Source organism: Myodes glareolus, chromosome 13, assembly GCF_982192425.1.
Source record: "Myodes glareolus chromosome 13, mMyoGla1.1, whole genome shotgun sequence".
In the NCBI taxonomy this organism is placed as follows: domain Eukaryota; kingdom Metazoa; phylum Chordata; class Mammalia; order Rodentia; family Cricetidae; genus Myodes; species Myodes glareolus.
Genome location: NC_142038.1, coordinates 41197527 through 41211613, shown reverse-complemented (window position 1 = coordinate 41211613; position 14087 = coordinate 41197527). Strand labels below are relative to the sequence as shown.

The 14087-nt window shown below is 41.7% G+C and overlaps 1 protein-coding gene and 1 long non-coding RNA gene across 2 annotated transcripts in view; one reads left to right on the top strand and one right to left on the bottom strand.

Moving 5' to 3' along the window:
- Positions 1-12082, bottom strand: part of Ccdc112 (coiled-coil domain containing 112) — a 57182-nt gene extending 45100 nt beyond the window's left edge. The window contains exons 1-2 of the mRNA XM_085699904.2: positions 11990-12082; positions 2045-2130 (exon numbers count right to left, since the gene is read on the bottom strand). The gene's annotated coding sequence lies outside the window, so the exon portion shown is untranslated. The remainder of the gene's footprint in view (positions 1-2044; positions 2131-11989) is intronic.
- On the top strand, positions 7652-11456 carry LOC146891751 (uncharacterized). Its single transcript, XR_015005380.1, has 3 exons — positions 7652-7944; positions 8688-8765; positions 11226-11456. It is a non-coding gene; the product is annotated as an uncharacterized LOC146891751 (long non-coding RNA).
- Positions 12083-14087: the final 2005 nt, after the last annotated feature.

The window sequence follows — 14087 nt, the reverse complement described above, 5'->3', positions numbered from 1 at the left end:
ATATTTTAGAATCCCGGATTTCTAGAATCTCAGAGTCCCTTTATCATTCGCTTTTGCCTTTGAGCAAATTTTCATATTGCAACATTTGTGAAATCCAAGTTCCTACTGAACGCAGAAAAAAAAAAAGGAATCTAAATTAGCCGAAATGATTTCTGTCAATTATTCATTTGGTGAGCAGGGCTGAAAGGACACTCTTGGGAAATTTTATTTATGTGAAAGACAGGTGAAGGACCTGCAGGCTATAATCTACTTTGATCAGAGGCTTCGGATACAAAACAACAGTGACCTATAAACCTGTACTTTCTTCGGTTTCCAGGGAAACCAGGTCACTATTTCTAGCCCTGTTTTGTTCCCTGATCTCTTAGCCCCAAACTATGTCACAAATTTCCTTTTGACAAGGCTGGTTGGTGAATCTGTAGAAAAAAATAGAAACTTAGTCATAAGTCAGAGGCATTATTTGGAAGGCGTCACTCTGAAAGGGCCCACTTAACACGCGCCTAGAATGTCACAGGTGTATTATACTAAGATCACAATCTACTAAACTATAATGGTTATCTTTCTTTCCTTATCATTCTTTAAAAATAGAATCAGATGAAGATAGTCTTTGAATTGGAACAATTTCCCTCCTGTGTGGATGACAGTGGCCCACTGCCCAGCCACCAGTTGGATCTCGGACCCTCTAAGGGACACTAAACAAACAGCCTGTGAGTCACAGAATCTGAGCAGTGAGTGAGGTTTGCGATCAGCAGGGACAGTGGTACTGCTCACCTTCTCAAGAGTCTCAGAGGCTGCTACCAGGCAAGGGTGGCAAAAAAAAGAGAACTCTGCAGTTTTTAAAAAATGTTACTATCATGTATGCTTTGTACAAAATAATAGCACCGTGACATTGTCATACACGTAAATGGTGTATTTCAGTCATATTCCCACTTCCGTGATCTCTTGGACTCCTCTCCAAAATGGTTCCTATTTTTCACTCAACTGTTCTTTCTTGCTTGCTTGCCTGCCTGCCTTTCTTTCTTTCCTTTCTTTCTTTCCTTTCTTTCTTTCTTTCTTTCTCTCTTTCTTTCGATAGGTTCCTCATGTGAGAGAAACTGGAGTTGTTTTGGTTTGGCTTGGTTTGGCTTCTTTGGTTTTGTTATATTCTTCTCTTGAGACTAGCTTCCTTTGGTTAGTATGATGACATCCATTTTCTTGTAAATGACCATTGTAATCTTCTTCATGGATGAATATATTCCTTTTTATAATTTTTTTAAATGTATTTTATGTACATTGGAGGGAAGATGTCAGATCTCCTGAAACTGGAGTTACAAACAGCTGTGAGCCACCGTGTGGATGCTGGAAATTGAACCTGGGTCCTCTGGAAGCACAACCATTGCTCTTAACCATTTGTTGACTGAGGTTTCTGTCCCACCTGGTCCCACAGTCATTCAGTCCCAACAAAATACACAGAGGTCTATATTAATTATAAACTGATAGGCCTATTAGTTCAGGCTTCTTATTAATTCTTACATCTTAAATTAGCTCATAATTCTTGTTTCTGTTAGCCATATGGCTTGATACCTTTATCAGTGAGGCATTCTCATGTTACTTTCTCTGCATCTGGGTGACAACTGCAGACTGAATCTTTCCTCTTCCCAGAATTCTCCTGTTCTCATTGCCCTGCCTCTACTTCCTGCCTGATCGCCCCGTCTATACATCCTGCCTGGCTACTGGCCAATCAACATTTTATTAAACAAGTACAGGAAACAAATCTTTACAGGACAAAACCATCATCCCACAGCAACTGCTGAGTCCATGGATGAATATATTCATGTGTGTGTGTGTGTGTGTGTGTGTGTGTGAGAGAGAGAGAGAGAGAGAGAGAGAGACAGAGACAGAGAGAGAGAGAGATTTCCTTTATGCATTTACTGAGTTTAAGTGAGACAGCAGAAACAGTTTAATGTGAAATGCTTTAGTTGGCAACACAACTCTAGGTAACCAAAGAATCTTGTACTAATAGAACACATCAAAATAAAACAACCAAGCCAGATGTGGCAGCACATACCTTTAACTCTAGCACTGGGGAGGCAGTGGCAGGTGGATTTCTGTGATGTTGGGGTCATGCTGAATTCCAGGATAGCCAGTGAGGCCCTGTCTCAAAAAGCAAACAAAATTAATAATTAAAATAAAATAAAAAATATGAATAATCAGTTCTTAAAAACAGAGGAGCTTGAGCCAATCCTGGCTGTAAAGGTGTGTTGAGTGGTTTTACGAACGTTCCTTTAGATCTGGTCATTCTGGGATGACACTTCTAAGGTGTCTTCTATCTGATGCTCCTCCCACTCTTCTCTGTCAACAATGCCTTGAACAAGGTCAAATCTGTTTGCCGTGATTCTGTAGGGATGTGGCCCCGCACTGAGAAGCCACTTACAGAAACGTGGCTGTTCTTCAATGTCTAGATCACAGTCCTTCATGTGCTGGACCTATCGATACCCTAAAGAAACAGAAGCTATGTCTTGTGAAATCTGGCTTTCCTTTTCCTTTAATTAAAAAAAAAATCTATGTATTTACTTGTTTTATGCAAATGGATGTTTTACCTGCATGTACACATGTGCACTATGTATGTTTCTGGGGCCAAAGGATCAGAAGAGGACATCAGATCCCCTGAAACTGGAGTTACAGACAGTTGTGAACTGTCGTGTGGGTGCTGGGAATCAAACTTTGGTCCTCTGGTAGAGCAGCCAGAACTCTTAACTGCTGAGCTGTCTTTCCAGGCCTCCTTTAGTTTTAAATGATAATTACTAAGTCCATTCTTACTGAAGTTAATCCTTAGTTTGAGAATGTGTACTTAGCACATGGTGAAGCTGGCTACTGTACCACACTCTTTCTCACACTTAAACACAAACACACAAATTCTCACACACGTGCACACATTCATGCAGCAAATCCAAACATTTTAAATTGCAGAATAATGAATAACTTGTACCCTTTTGACCTTCTTGCTTCCTTTGTTGAAGAGCTTTTGTAAATATTATTAATATTTATTGCTTATGATTCTAGAGAAACTCTTTCTTGTATGCACTTTGTATGTGTATGTAAATATCCTTTCATACAAATGTTTGTCCTATATGTACATGTTCAATTTAACATTTAGCAAATATCTTGCAGATATTACATAGCATACAAGGATATTCTTTTTGGTGGGTGTATAATATATAACCATAATAGGAAAACTGTCCTTTCTATACCTTTCAACGATCTCATATAATGCTCAACTGTCAAGCAATTATAGAGATATAAAAATATCATGGTAGGCTATGATATTATCCAAGCATCGTTAACTTTCTATAGAAAGTTCTGCTGAGGTGATTGGCAGGAACTTTGCTGAAAGAGAAGTGTCTTAGCTTTGTTGGCACTTCCTCCTTTAAAACCTGTTTTGGTTTTGGTTTTTGAGACAGGGTTTCCCTGTGTAGTCCTGGCTATCCTGGAAGTTGCTCTGTAGAACAGCCTGGCCTTGAGCTCACAGAGATCAACCTGGTAAGGACCCCACGGCCTGGGCTCTTAAAGCCTATTTTTGAAAGGCAGATCGAAAACTCTTCCCTCAACTCTTTTCCTCCCCTTGATACTGATGCTTATTTGAAATCAATTTGTATGTGGTTTGTTGTAAGCTAGCTCTTGCATATTTTTTTCTTTTTTAAAATTGATTTTATTGATCTATACATTTTTCTTTGCTTCCCTCCCTCCCTTTTCCTTCCCCTTCAAGCCCCTCCCATGGTCCCCATGCTCCCAATTTACTCAGGAGATCTTTTCTTTTTCTACTTCTCATGGAGATTAGATCCAAGTATGTCTCTCTTAAGATCTTCACTGTTGTCTAGGTTCTCTGAGATTGTGATTTGTAGGTTGGTTTTCTTTGTTTTATGTCTAAAAGCCACTATGAGTGAGTACATGTGAGTACATGTGATAGGTCTGGGTGTCTAGGTCTGGGTTACCTCACTCAATATGATGTTTTCTAGTTCCATCCATTTGTCTGCAAATTTCAAGATGTCATTATTTTTTCTGCTCTGTAGTACTCCATTGTGTAAATGTATCACATTTTCCTTATCCATTCTTTGGTAGAGGAACATTTATGTTGGTTCCAGGTTCTGGCTATGACAAACAATGCCGTTATGAACATAGTTGAACACATGTCCTTGTGGTATGATTGAGCATCCTTTGGGTATATACCCAAAAGTGGTATTGCTGGATCTTGAGGAAGACTGTTTCCTAATTTTCTGAGAAATCACCATACTGATATCTGAAGGGGCTGTACCAGCTTGCACTTCCACCAGCAATGCAGGAGTGTTCTCTTTATATCCTCTCCAGCATAAGTTGTCATCAGTGTTTTTGATCTTGGCCATTCTTACAGCTATAAGATGGAATCTCAGAGTTGCTTTGATTTGCATTTCTCTGATGACTAAGGATGTTGAGCAGTTCCTCAAGTGTCTTTCAGCCATTCCTCTGTTGAGAGTTCTCTGTTTAGTCTATACTCCATTTTTTATTTAATTATTTGTTCTTTTGATGACCAGTTTCTTGAGTTCTTTGTATATTTTGGAGGTCAGACCTCTGTCTGATGTGGTGTTGGTGAAGATCTTTTCCCATTCTATAGGCTGCCATTTTGTTTTGTTGACCATGTCCTTTGCTTTACAGAAGCTTTTCAGCTTCAGGAGGTCCCATTTATTAATTGTTTCTCTCAGTATCTGTGCTGCTGGGGTTATATTTAGGAAGTGGTTCCCTGTGCCAATGCATTCAAGTGTACTTCCCACTTTCTCTTCTATGAAGTTCAGTGTGGTTGGCTTTATTTTGAGGTCTTTGATCCGTTTGGACTTGAGTTTTGTGTATGGTGATAGATATGGATATATTTTCATTCTTCTACATGTTGATATTCAGTTATGCTAGCATCATTTGTTAAATATGCTTTCTTTTTTCTATTTGATTTTTTTTGCTTCTTTGACAAAAATCAGGTGTTCATGGGTGTGTGGATTAATATTCGGGTCTTCAATTTAGATCCGTTGGGCCTCCTGACTGTTTTATGCCAATACCAGGCTGTTTTTAGTATGTAGTAGAGTTTGAAGTCAGGGATTGTGATACCTCCAGAATTTTCTTTATTATACAGGATTGTTTTGGCTATCCTAGGTTTTTTGTTTTTCCATATGAAGTTGAGTACTGTTCTTTCAAAGTCTGTGAAGAATTTTGCTGGGATTTTGATGGGCATTGCACTGAATTGATGTGGGAGAATTGTCTGTATTCTGTCAATCACATTTTAATAAAACGCTGATTGGCCAGGCAAGCAGTATAGGTGGGAAAACCAGACAGGAAGTAGAGGTGATGCAATGAGAACATGAGAATTCTGGGAAGAAGAGAGGTTCCTCTGTCACTCGTGCTCAGACCACCGAAGAGGCAGCATGTAACTGGCCCAGCTGAAAAAGGTACGGAGCCATGTGCTAACATAGATCAGAATAATGGGTTAAGATAAGTCATAAGAACTAATAAGTAGCCTGACCTAGTGGGCCAATCAGTTTATAATCTTATGGAGTCCTGTGTGTGATTTTCTTTGGGGTTTGCCGGATGTGGGGTACTGGGCGGGAACAGATACCCCAACAAGCCGGCCCTCATGTTACACTGAATCTATAGATTGCTTTTGGTAAGATTGCCATCTTTACTATGTTAATTCTGCCTACCCAAGAGCATGGGAGATCTTTCCACTTTCTGGTGTCTTTTTCAATTTCTTTCTTCAAAGATTACAGTTCTTGTCATACAGGTCTTTCACTTGTTTGATTAGAGTTACTCTGAGATATTTTATGTTATTTGTGGCTATTGTGAAGGGTGTTGATTCTCTGATTTCTTTCTCAGCCCATTTATCATCTGTGTACAGGAGGGCTACTGATTTTTTTTTGTAGTTAATCTTGTATCCTGCTACATTACTGTACGTGTTTATGACTTGTAGAAGTTCCTTGGTAGAATTTTTGGGGTCGCTTATGTAAACTATCATATCATCAACAAATTAGCTCATACATTTTAAATTAACCCATTTCTACCATTTCTATTAATCTGTATATCACCATGAGGCTGTGGCCTACCAGTAAGGTTCTGGCATCTTTCTCCTTCAGTACTTACATGGTATCTCTCTGACTCTACCTTCTTTCTCCCAAAATTCAGTTTAGTTTTCCCGCCTACCTCTGTTCTGCCCTGCCATAGGCTAAAGCAGATTCAAAGAACCAATGGCAATAAAACATATTCACAGCATACAGAGGGGAATCCCATATCAGTTTGTTTTATTTTACATCTTTCCTCATTTTCAGTCAGGGTTAAGCAACAAGGTGACCTAAGTGTCTGAAAGTAGTCTAGTTTCTAGAAGGATGGAGTAGAGGCCTGTTTATATCTGGAAGATGGTGGCCTTATAAAACCTGCTCTTGGCATTTCTGTTGGCATAATGTCTGGCTGAATGAGCCTGTTCTTCTGATCCATTTCTTTGAAGTTGGCACTAGCAAGGTTATCTGGTACCTAGTTGTGGTCATTGAGGTCTCTCTCAGAGTCTGGGAAATGATAGTGAGCGGAAGTCACTGGGTAGCTTCCAGCTCAGCCCCATTCACCAGCAGTGAACATCCCGCCATGGTTCTTTCATGGAGCACAGAAATGATGACAAGCAGAAACTAGGAGTGAGTCTAATATTTCTGCCTTTACAAAGACTCTCCCACGTGTATCACCATCCATAGCACAGGGAAGGGGCCTTGAGAACAAAATTCTCAACAGCAAATAACTCTTCTTTGAGAGAACTGGCAATGCCAGTTTCAGGGGAGTGGCAGGGATAGTTGTGCTAAAATTAAGTTAAAAACTATGCTCTCCTTCCACTGGTAGAGGAGTTCTGTGTATGAGGTGAGTGAGGGTCAATATTCTTTCTGGGCTTGCAGTTGGCATCCTGAGTTTTGTCAGTGTAGATGAGCAGAAATAACTTCTGACCTAGAGCGTTTAGAAGGCTAGTTTTCTGGCTGGGTACTGGCACACGGGCTGATCTTAAGAAGGAGCAGACCATTCTTCGGCCTGGCTCTCTGATCTGACTACAGGACAGATGTGTCTTTCCTACCCGACATCTACTAGGACTTTACATAAGTAACGGCTTTCATCAAACTACTGAAATTTCTGGGGATGTCTATTATATCAATCAGCATCTATTAACTCATAGAAAGCTACCACAGGAAAAAAATCTAACATAAAGAAACATGCGCAAGAAAATCAATTATTGCATTGTTTATTCTAAGGAAAAACTGGAATGCATTACTCATATAATGAAATACTACGCAGCAGTTGAAAACTATGTGTATTAATGTGGTCATATCCTTAGAACAGAGTATAACAGATGGGTCATAAAAGAATGTGTACAGGATTTGAAAAATTCAAATACTTGAAACAAAATATTTGTATAGACACATAGCCATATAGCAAGATTGCCAAACTATCTGTAAGAATGATATTTGAGCACTGGTTACCACTAGGAAGAAAGGCAAAAGAAAATGACATGAGGGTGTGATTGGTGGAAACTTTAATTATGAAATAACTTTTAATCATGTTTTGACTGTTTTAACTTCATTGTGTAACTTCATCAGTGAATTAAATTAATTCATAAAGATGCTTTTCACTCCAGTGAGGAAAGCATTCTTCGGTGGCAGCGCTCCTTCCCCGAGACTCACTGTGAAGGTGACATCACGAAGGCTGAGTGTCTTTGCTGTGTATGGTCACAATGAACACTTCCTGTGCCCTGGAGTGTGTCCACTTTCCTCTAGGGAAAGAGCCAAATGGACCATAACATCCTCCTGCGTCACATTCAAGCTTAAAGGACATTTCTCAACTGGAAGAGGCCTTAGTGAAGTGGGTGAGCGCCTGCTCAGAGCCACGTCTCCCCCACTGGCCTGCTAACTGGATGAGCCTTTGGTAAGTGTCTTTACTTGCTCCTTCCATTGCTTTCCTCACTTGTCTGGTTGGGTCATTTGCAAGGTTTAAATGAGGAAGCTGCACCTGGCAGAGCCCAACAAGCAGTTGACAAACAAGGCTTTCATGGAACTGCATTGTGTATCAGATGCAGTTTTCCTCAAAACTCAATAAGTCCTCTTTCATTTTTAAAGTCAATCTAATACCGTTCACAAGTATGCAGTGTATATGTTTCGTCTAAAGAGAACTGTATTTCAAGTATAATAGATATATGTTGTTTACCCAATAAATAGACAAGTTATGTCCTAGACAAGAATCTTGAAGACTCCTACATCTTCTGTTGGGGTTACCCTCACCTTTGTAGTTAACTTAGGGCTGTTTAGACTGTTTTATTGTGGGATATTTACTTTATTCCTAGTGCAAAAGAAAATTTTAATTTAACTTTTAAAAAATGAATTGCTCTGTAGAGAATTAAACACAGGACTTCACCCATACTAAGCAAGCACTTTCTCGCTGAGGTGCATCTCCAACACAAGGACTTCTGGCCTAGGTTATTCTGAGGGCAGCTGATGTCTATGAGGCTGTGGGTAAGCGGCTCTCAGGTATAGGGCTAGTTTCCTTGTTGAGCTTTTGTATGTTACTAACTTTTCATATGTTTCAAAGAGTGACTCAAAAGTTCAGAGTAGTTTCTGATGTTTTCTGAAAGGGAGGGTTGACTTCCTTGTGTGTATGTTTGGTGTTTTTAGACAGGGCCTTACTATGTAGACCAGCTGGCCTTGAACTATCAATTGACCCAACAGGCCTCCGGAGTGTTGGAACTGCTGGTAAGTGCTATCACTTCTGTCTTGAAATGTTCTCTTTTGACTATGACCTTTGAGATGTGGAGGGGAATAATTGTCCCCAGGCTTTAGGTGGCCTTGGTGCCCAGGGGAATTCCCCCGTCTGCTGCCCTTAGGGGCATTTGTGAAGATTAGTGAGGAAGAATGTTATTTCTTATTAACATGCACCTCTACAGGTTTTCCAAGTAGGCTGTCCAAATGGCACCAGAGTAGATCCACATATGGAAATGGATTTAGAAAGCACATTCTTAGCATATCTGCCCCACCTGCCACCTTGTTGAACCCCCAACTACATGCTTGACCTAAGCTGACTTCCACCCACCCCAAAAGATTTACTATTTTCTTCCACAAACTTTCAAGCAACAGTTGCTTTTAGTTGTAGGGTAAAAATCTTGCTGGCTCATTCATTTACTGAACAACTATTTATTAACTACCTATTATGTCTGGTAAGGAATTCCAGCCCCTTACAGAACATATACACTGGTAATGGAAGAAATGGAAGAAACAGACAGACACAAAGCAAGCAAATTAGTAAACAAGATGGTTTTTTTCCCCCATTTGTTCTGAGGCTCCGAAGATAAAACAGGGTGATGTGACAAAGACTGGAGTAGGCGTGACCTTGAGTTAAGCCTGGCTGGGGACAGGACTTGTGGTCTGAGATCCAGCCTGGAGCAGGAAGCAGTCCTGTGAAGATGGGGGGAAACACCATTGTAGAAGGAAAAAAGAGCAGAGCCACACTCAGGGCGCTCCACAGAAGATGTCTTCCGTGGCTGGCCACTGAGGAAGGGAGAGAATTGGAAGCTCTGAGGTCAGGGGTGTAGACAGAGCAGGACCATGGAGCCTGGGGTTTGTGCAGTTTTACCAAAGAACACGATCTGAGTTGTATTCTCAAAGATGTGAGAACACATGCTGTGCGGGGAACAGATACATTTTACTCCAATGATTTGGGCCTCCATTGGTTATCTTCCAAGGCCAGTGAAATCACAGTGAAATAACTGGGTTCTCACTTTCCTACCCAGATTAGCATATGATGTCTCCTGTTATTTTTCTCTGTTTTTATATTTTACATCAAGAAATAGCAAGGCCTTTTCTATGCTTGCAGAACACACGCACAGTGACTTAGGCTAGAGGGTCCATGGATCCCTTGCCTCCTGCTTTTTTAGGAAACACTGTTGTTGCCAGGCTTGGAAAAGCCTCATTCAACCATGCTAAGCACCAAAAGTTTTCCATAAGCCAGCTCTACATGACTCATCACGGCGGTCCTATAGGCTTTCTTTCAAAGAAACCCTTTCCTATCAGGCTGATGACCTCATGACGCAGATGTCAAATGACCAGTTGCATGTTTTGTTGTCAAGTCAGAGGCCTCAGAATTATGGCTGAAGGATAGACTATTAAGAGTGACTGTATGAATAGATGGGCGTGTCTGTTCTTCACGATGTCAGCCTTAAGATTAACAGCACCAATACTCGGTGTTTACTGCGGAGTCCTGTGTTGCCATCCTTTAATGCAGCTCATGTTGTGGTGACCCGCTCTACTCACAAAATTATTTTCATTACTACTTCATAATTGTAATTTTGCTTCTGTTATGAACCATAATGTAAACATCTGATATGCAGGGTATCTGATATTTAACCCCTGTGGAAAGATTCTTAACCCCCAAAGAAGTCATGGCCCAAAAGCTGAGAACCCCTGCTTTAGGCAGTAAGTTTAGGTCTTTCCAAACACTTACCTAAATCAGGTGTTGGTAGATGCTTTCTGCCCAAGACCAGAGAGTAAACATATTCACTGTCGTGGGGCCATATGGTCCCTGTCACAAGTGCTCAGCTTTGCTACTGTAGTGAGGAAGCAGTCACAGGTAACACACAGAGAACAAACCAGGCACTATTCCAACAAAACTATTTCCTGAAGCCTGGGCTGAGGGATGGGGAGGTTGATTTGGTCCTTAGGATCCAGACTTTGCCTAGCTGAGGAATGTTAACTTGTTTGGTCCGCTGGGTAGTCTGTTACTACCCTGAAGTTGCAGGTGAAGGCCCTGTGGCAGAAAGAGAGCTCAGGAAACTGGCCTCCAATAGCCTGCCACACAGTGCAGAGCTGCGGGGCTCCCCACACAGCGGCCGCAGGAGCTGGGCCAGGGCCAGACCTTGCTTGCTGCTCTGTAGACTGCGGTGGCAGTTTTATAACCTACCTGATCTTTAGCTACAAAAATGCCTACCACAGGATTGATGTTGGGGAAATGAACCAACGGCCGCCATGCTTGCTTCGGCACTAACACCCTGGAGTAACGGTCGCGTCCATCATTCCTCACTTTTCAGGCCTTTGGATGCTCCGAGTCTTAGGTCTACTGGGGACACCTGTGAGCTGGTTCGGCATGGTTTTAGCCATTAGTTGTCATATTATTAGCCTAAGATGCTTTTGCTTCTGCTTTTCCTCTACATGTCCCTGCAGTTATTTTGAGAACCAAATGGAAGAGAAGGAAATCCAGAGAAGTGTGGAGAAATAAGAAACTGGGGGACAGCAGAAATCCTGCAACCAAGTATGCGCGTCAGGAATGCGTGCTATTGTTTTCTTTCTCTAAACCATGAATATTTTAACAGCCGTGCCAGGAAACTATGTAAGTTTAGCACCAACCCAACGATTAGAGACAACGTGAGCTTTCCACGTTCTTCCCTCCTTGAACATGCTTTCTGTGGGAGATCTTTACAGATGCTTATCCCTTTATTTCTTATGAGAACAAAGTGGTCTCCATCGCCCCCAGGGGCATCCATGCTGTGTCTCTCCTCCTTTCATAAATAAAAGATGTAATCTGAACCCAACAAATTCTTCCCACATTTTACATCTTAAGAGTAGAGGATGCAGGCTCTTATTGGATTATCAAAAGTGTGTCTGAAAAACCACAGAGTTTGGTTTCTATGCCCTCTCTTCCTTTACATTTGTATATCTGGAGAGATAAAAAGATCGGATCACAGAAACCTTTTTTGAAAGTGCTTTTAACTACAGCAAAGCTTTCTGTAACATGAAGGGGGCTGCCTGCTTGTTTGTGGGTTTCTGTCCCGCCCGACACCCCAACAAGTCGGCAAACCCCAAAGAAAATCACACACAGGACTCCATAAGATTATAAACTGATTGGCCCTTAGCTCTGGCTACTTATTAGCTCTTATAACTTATGTTACCCCATTATCCTTATTTACATTAGCCACATAGCTCAGTACCTTTCTCAGGGGGGCAAGTTACATGCTGCCTCTTCGGTGGTCTGCGCAGGAATGGAGGAATGCGCTTCCTCCTTCCTAGCCTTCTCCTGGTCTCATCGCCCCTGTCTCTACTTCCTGTCTGGTTGACCCGCCTATACTTCCTGCCTGGCCAATCAGCGTTTTATTAAAATACATGATTGACAGAATACAGACAATTCTCCCGCACCAGCTTTCTCTATGCAACAAGCAAATAGAAATGAGGACAGAGGGTGACACATTTTCAATGTGTCAGAGGGAAAGAATCCATAGTGGCAATATTTATAACTTGAGAACTCACTGTGTGCTAGACACTGTAGTGGGTGCCGTGAGAGTCGGACAATCTAGGATGAGAAATAGGGTATCTGCCCAACAGTTCCTGACCAGCTGAGAGAGGAGCAGATCGTGTGTGCAGAAACTGGAGTGCCACACTTGTGGGAAAGGGGAATAGGAAGAGTGAGAGTGAGGGCAGCAAATGGCCAAGAATGCCATAAAAGGCTGCGGCATGGCCGTTGCCGTTAGGATCTTACAGCAGTGGTTATCTGGGTCTTGGTGGGTTTTTAAAGCTATTTTATTTTACATGTACATGCATGTAACTGAGTATATGTATGTGTACTGTCTGTGTGTGTGTGTGTGTGTGTGTGTGTGTGCAGGAGCCCTTGACTGTCAGAAAAGGTGTCAGGTTCCCTGTAACTGGAGTGACAGGTGACTGTGAACTGCCTGATGTGGGTGCTGGGAACCGAACTCAGATCCACTGCAAGAGCAGCACGTGCCATTGACTGCTAGACCATCGTCTCAGTTCCCTTTGGTTGTGTGAGAAAGGGTCTCACAGTGTAGGCCAAGCTGGCCTCGAACTCAAGATCCTCTCGCCTCATCTTCCTCGATCTTGGTGTTACAGAGGTGAACCACTGCGCTCAGCTAAAACCCAGGTAGGTTTTAAAGGCTTAAAGTCCAAGCTGCTGTTTAATCATTCACACTTGAGTTGAAATAAAGAATGCAAAAGATTTGAACAACTGGGCAAAAGAAGAGGCCTTCGGAGAAGGAAGCAAATATTTTCCCAGTAGGGAAGGGGGCAAAGTAAATAAATGACAGATAATGGTCCAGGATCACAATGTCACTGAAGTGCAGCCTCTACTGTGTGGGGCTTGCAGCAGAGACCTTACTTCCTCACCGAAGCAGACAAACTCTAGTCAGCACAGAGGCTCGGAGCAGATGGAGAGAGTCTTTGCCTGAACTGGCACTCAAAACCTGAAATAGAAAACTCCAAGTATGCCCTCAGCGCTGAGACTCTGATAGGGAACACAAGGACATTCACCACGTTTTAAAACAGGCAAATTTTTTTAAAAAAATAGATTTTATTGCTTCCAAACTTCTCTGTGCTTTGGAGGCTTTCGTACTTTGGCACCATGTGGATTTTATTTTGAATTCTTAGGTTAAAAGAATATGATGAATATATTCAACATTTTTTAAAAAAAAAAACAAAAAACCTAAAGTTCTATATTTCAAGGAAGGGAACTTTCACCCTTCTGTCCCTGATGTGAGTCTTTGATATTCTGCCAGGATTTGATTTTGAGGCATTAATCCATTACAATGGTATAAAAATATCTGTGCACTCCTGCCCCGTGACCCACAGTTGGAGGCATTAAAGAGACAAGCCAGCATCACAGATGATGTTCACAGGACCCAGTGGAGGACATCAGGGCCAGAGATTCCTGAAAAGGATCGTTTCCTCGAGCGTCTCTATATAAAGAGTCTTAGCGAGTTTCTTTCTTTGGAATCTTCTGAGTCATTAACCTTCCATTTTCACAGAGCAGAAAGAGATTAGAACAAGATGTTAGACTGAACATATATGCCTTTCCAAACCCTTTCAATTATCTGGAGCTTTTCCTTTTTTTTTCTTTTCTTCCTTCTTTTTTTAAATTTCTCTTTCTTTTCTTCCTCCCTCCCTCCCTTCCTTTCTTCCTTCCTCTGCTCCCCTCACTCTATCCCTCCCTCTGCTCCCCTCACTCTATCCCTCTCTCTGCTCCCCTCGCTTTCTCCTTCCTTCCCTGTCTCCCTCCCTCCCTCCCTCTCTCCTCTCCTT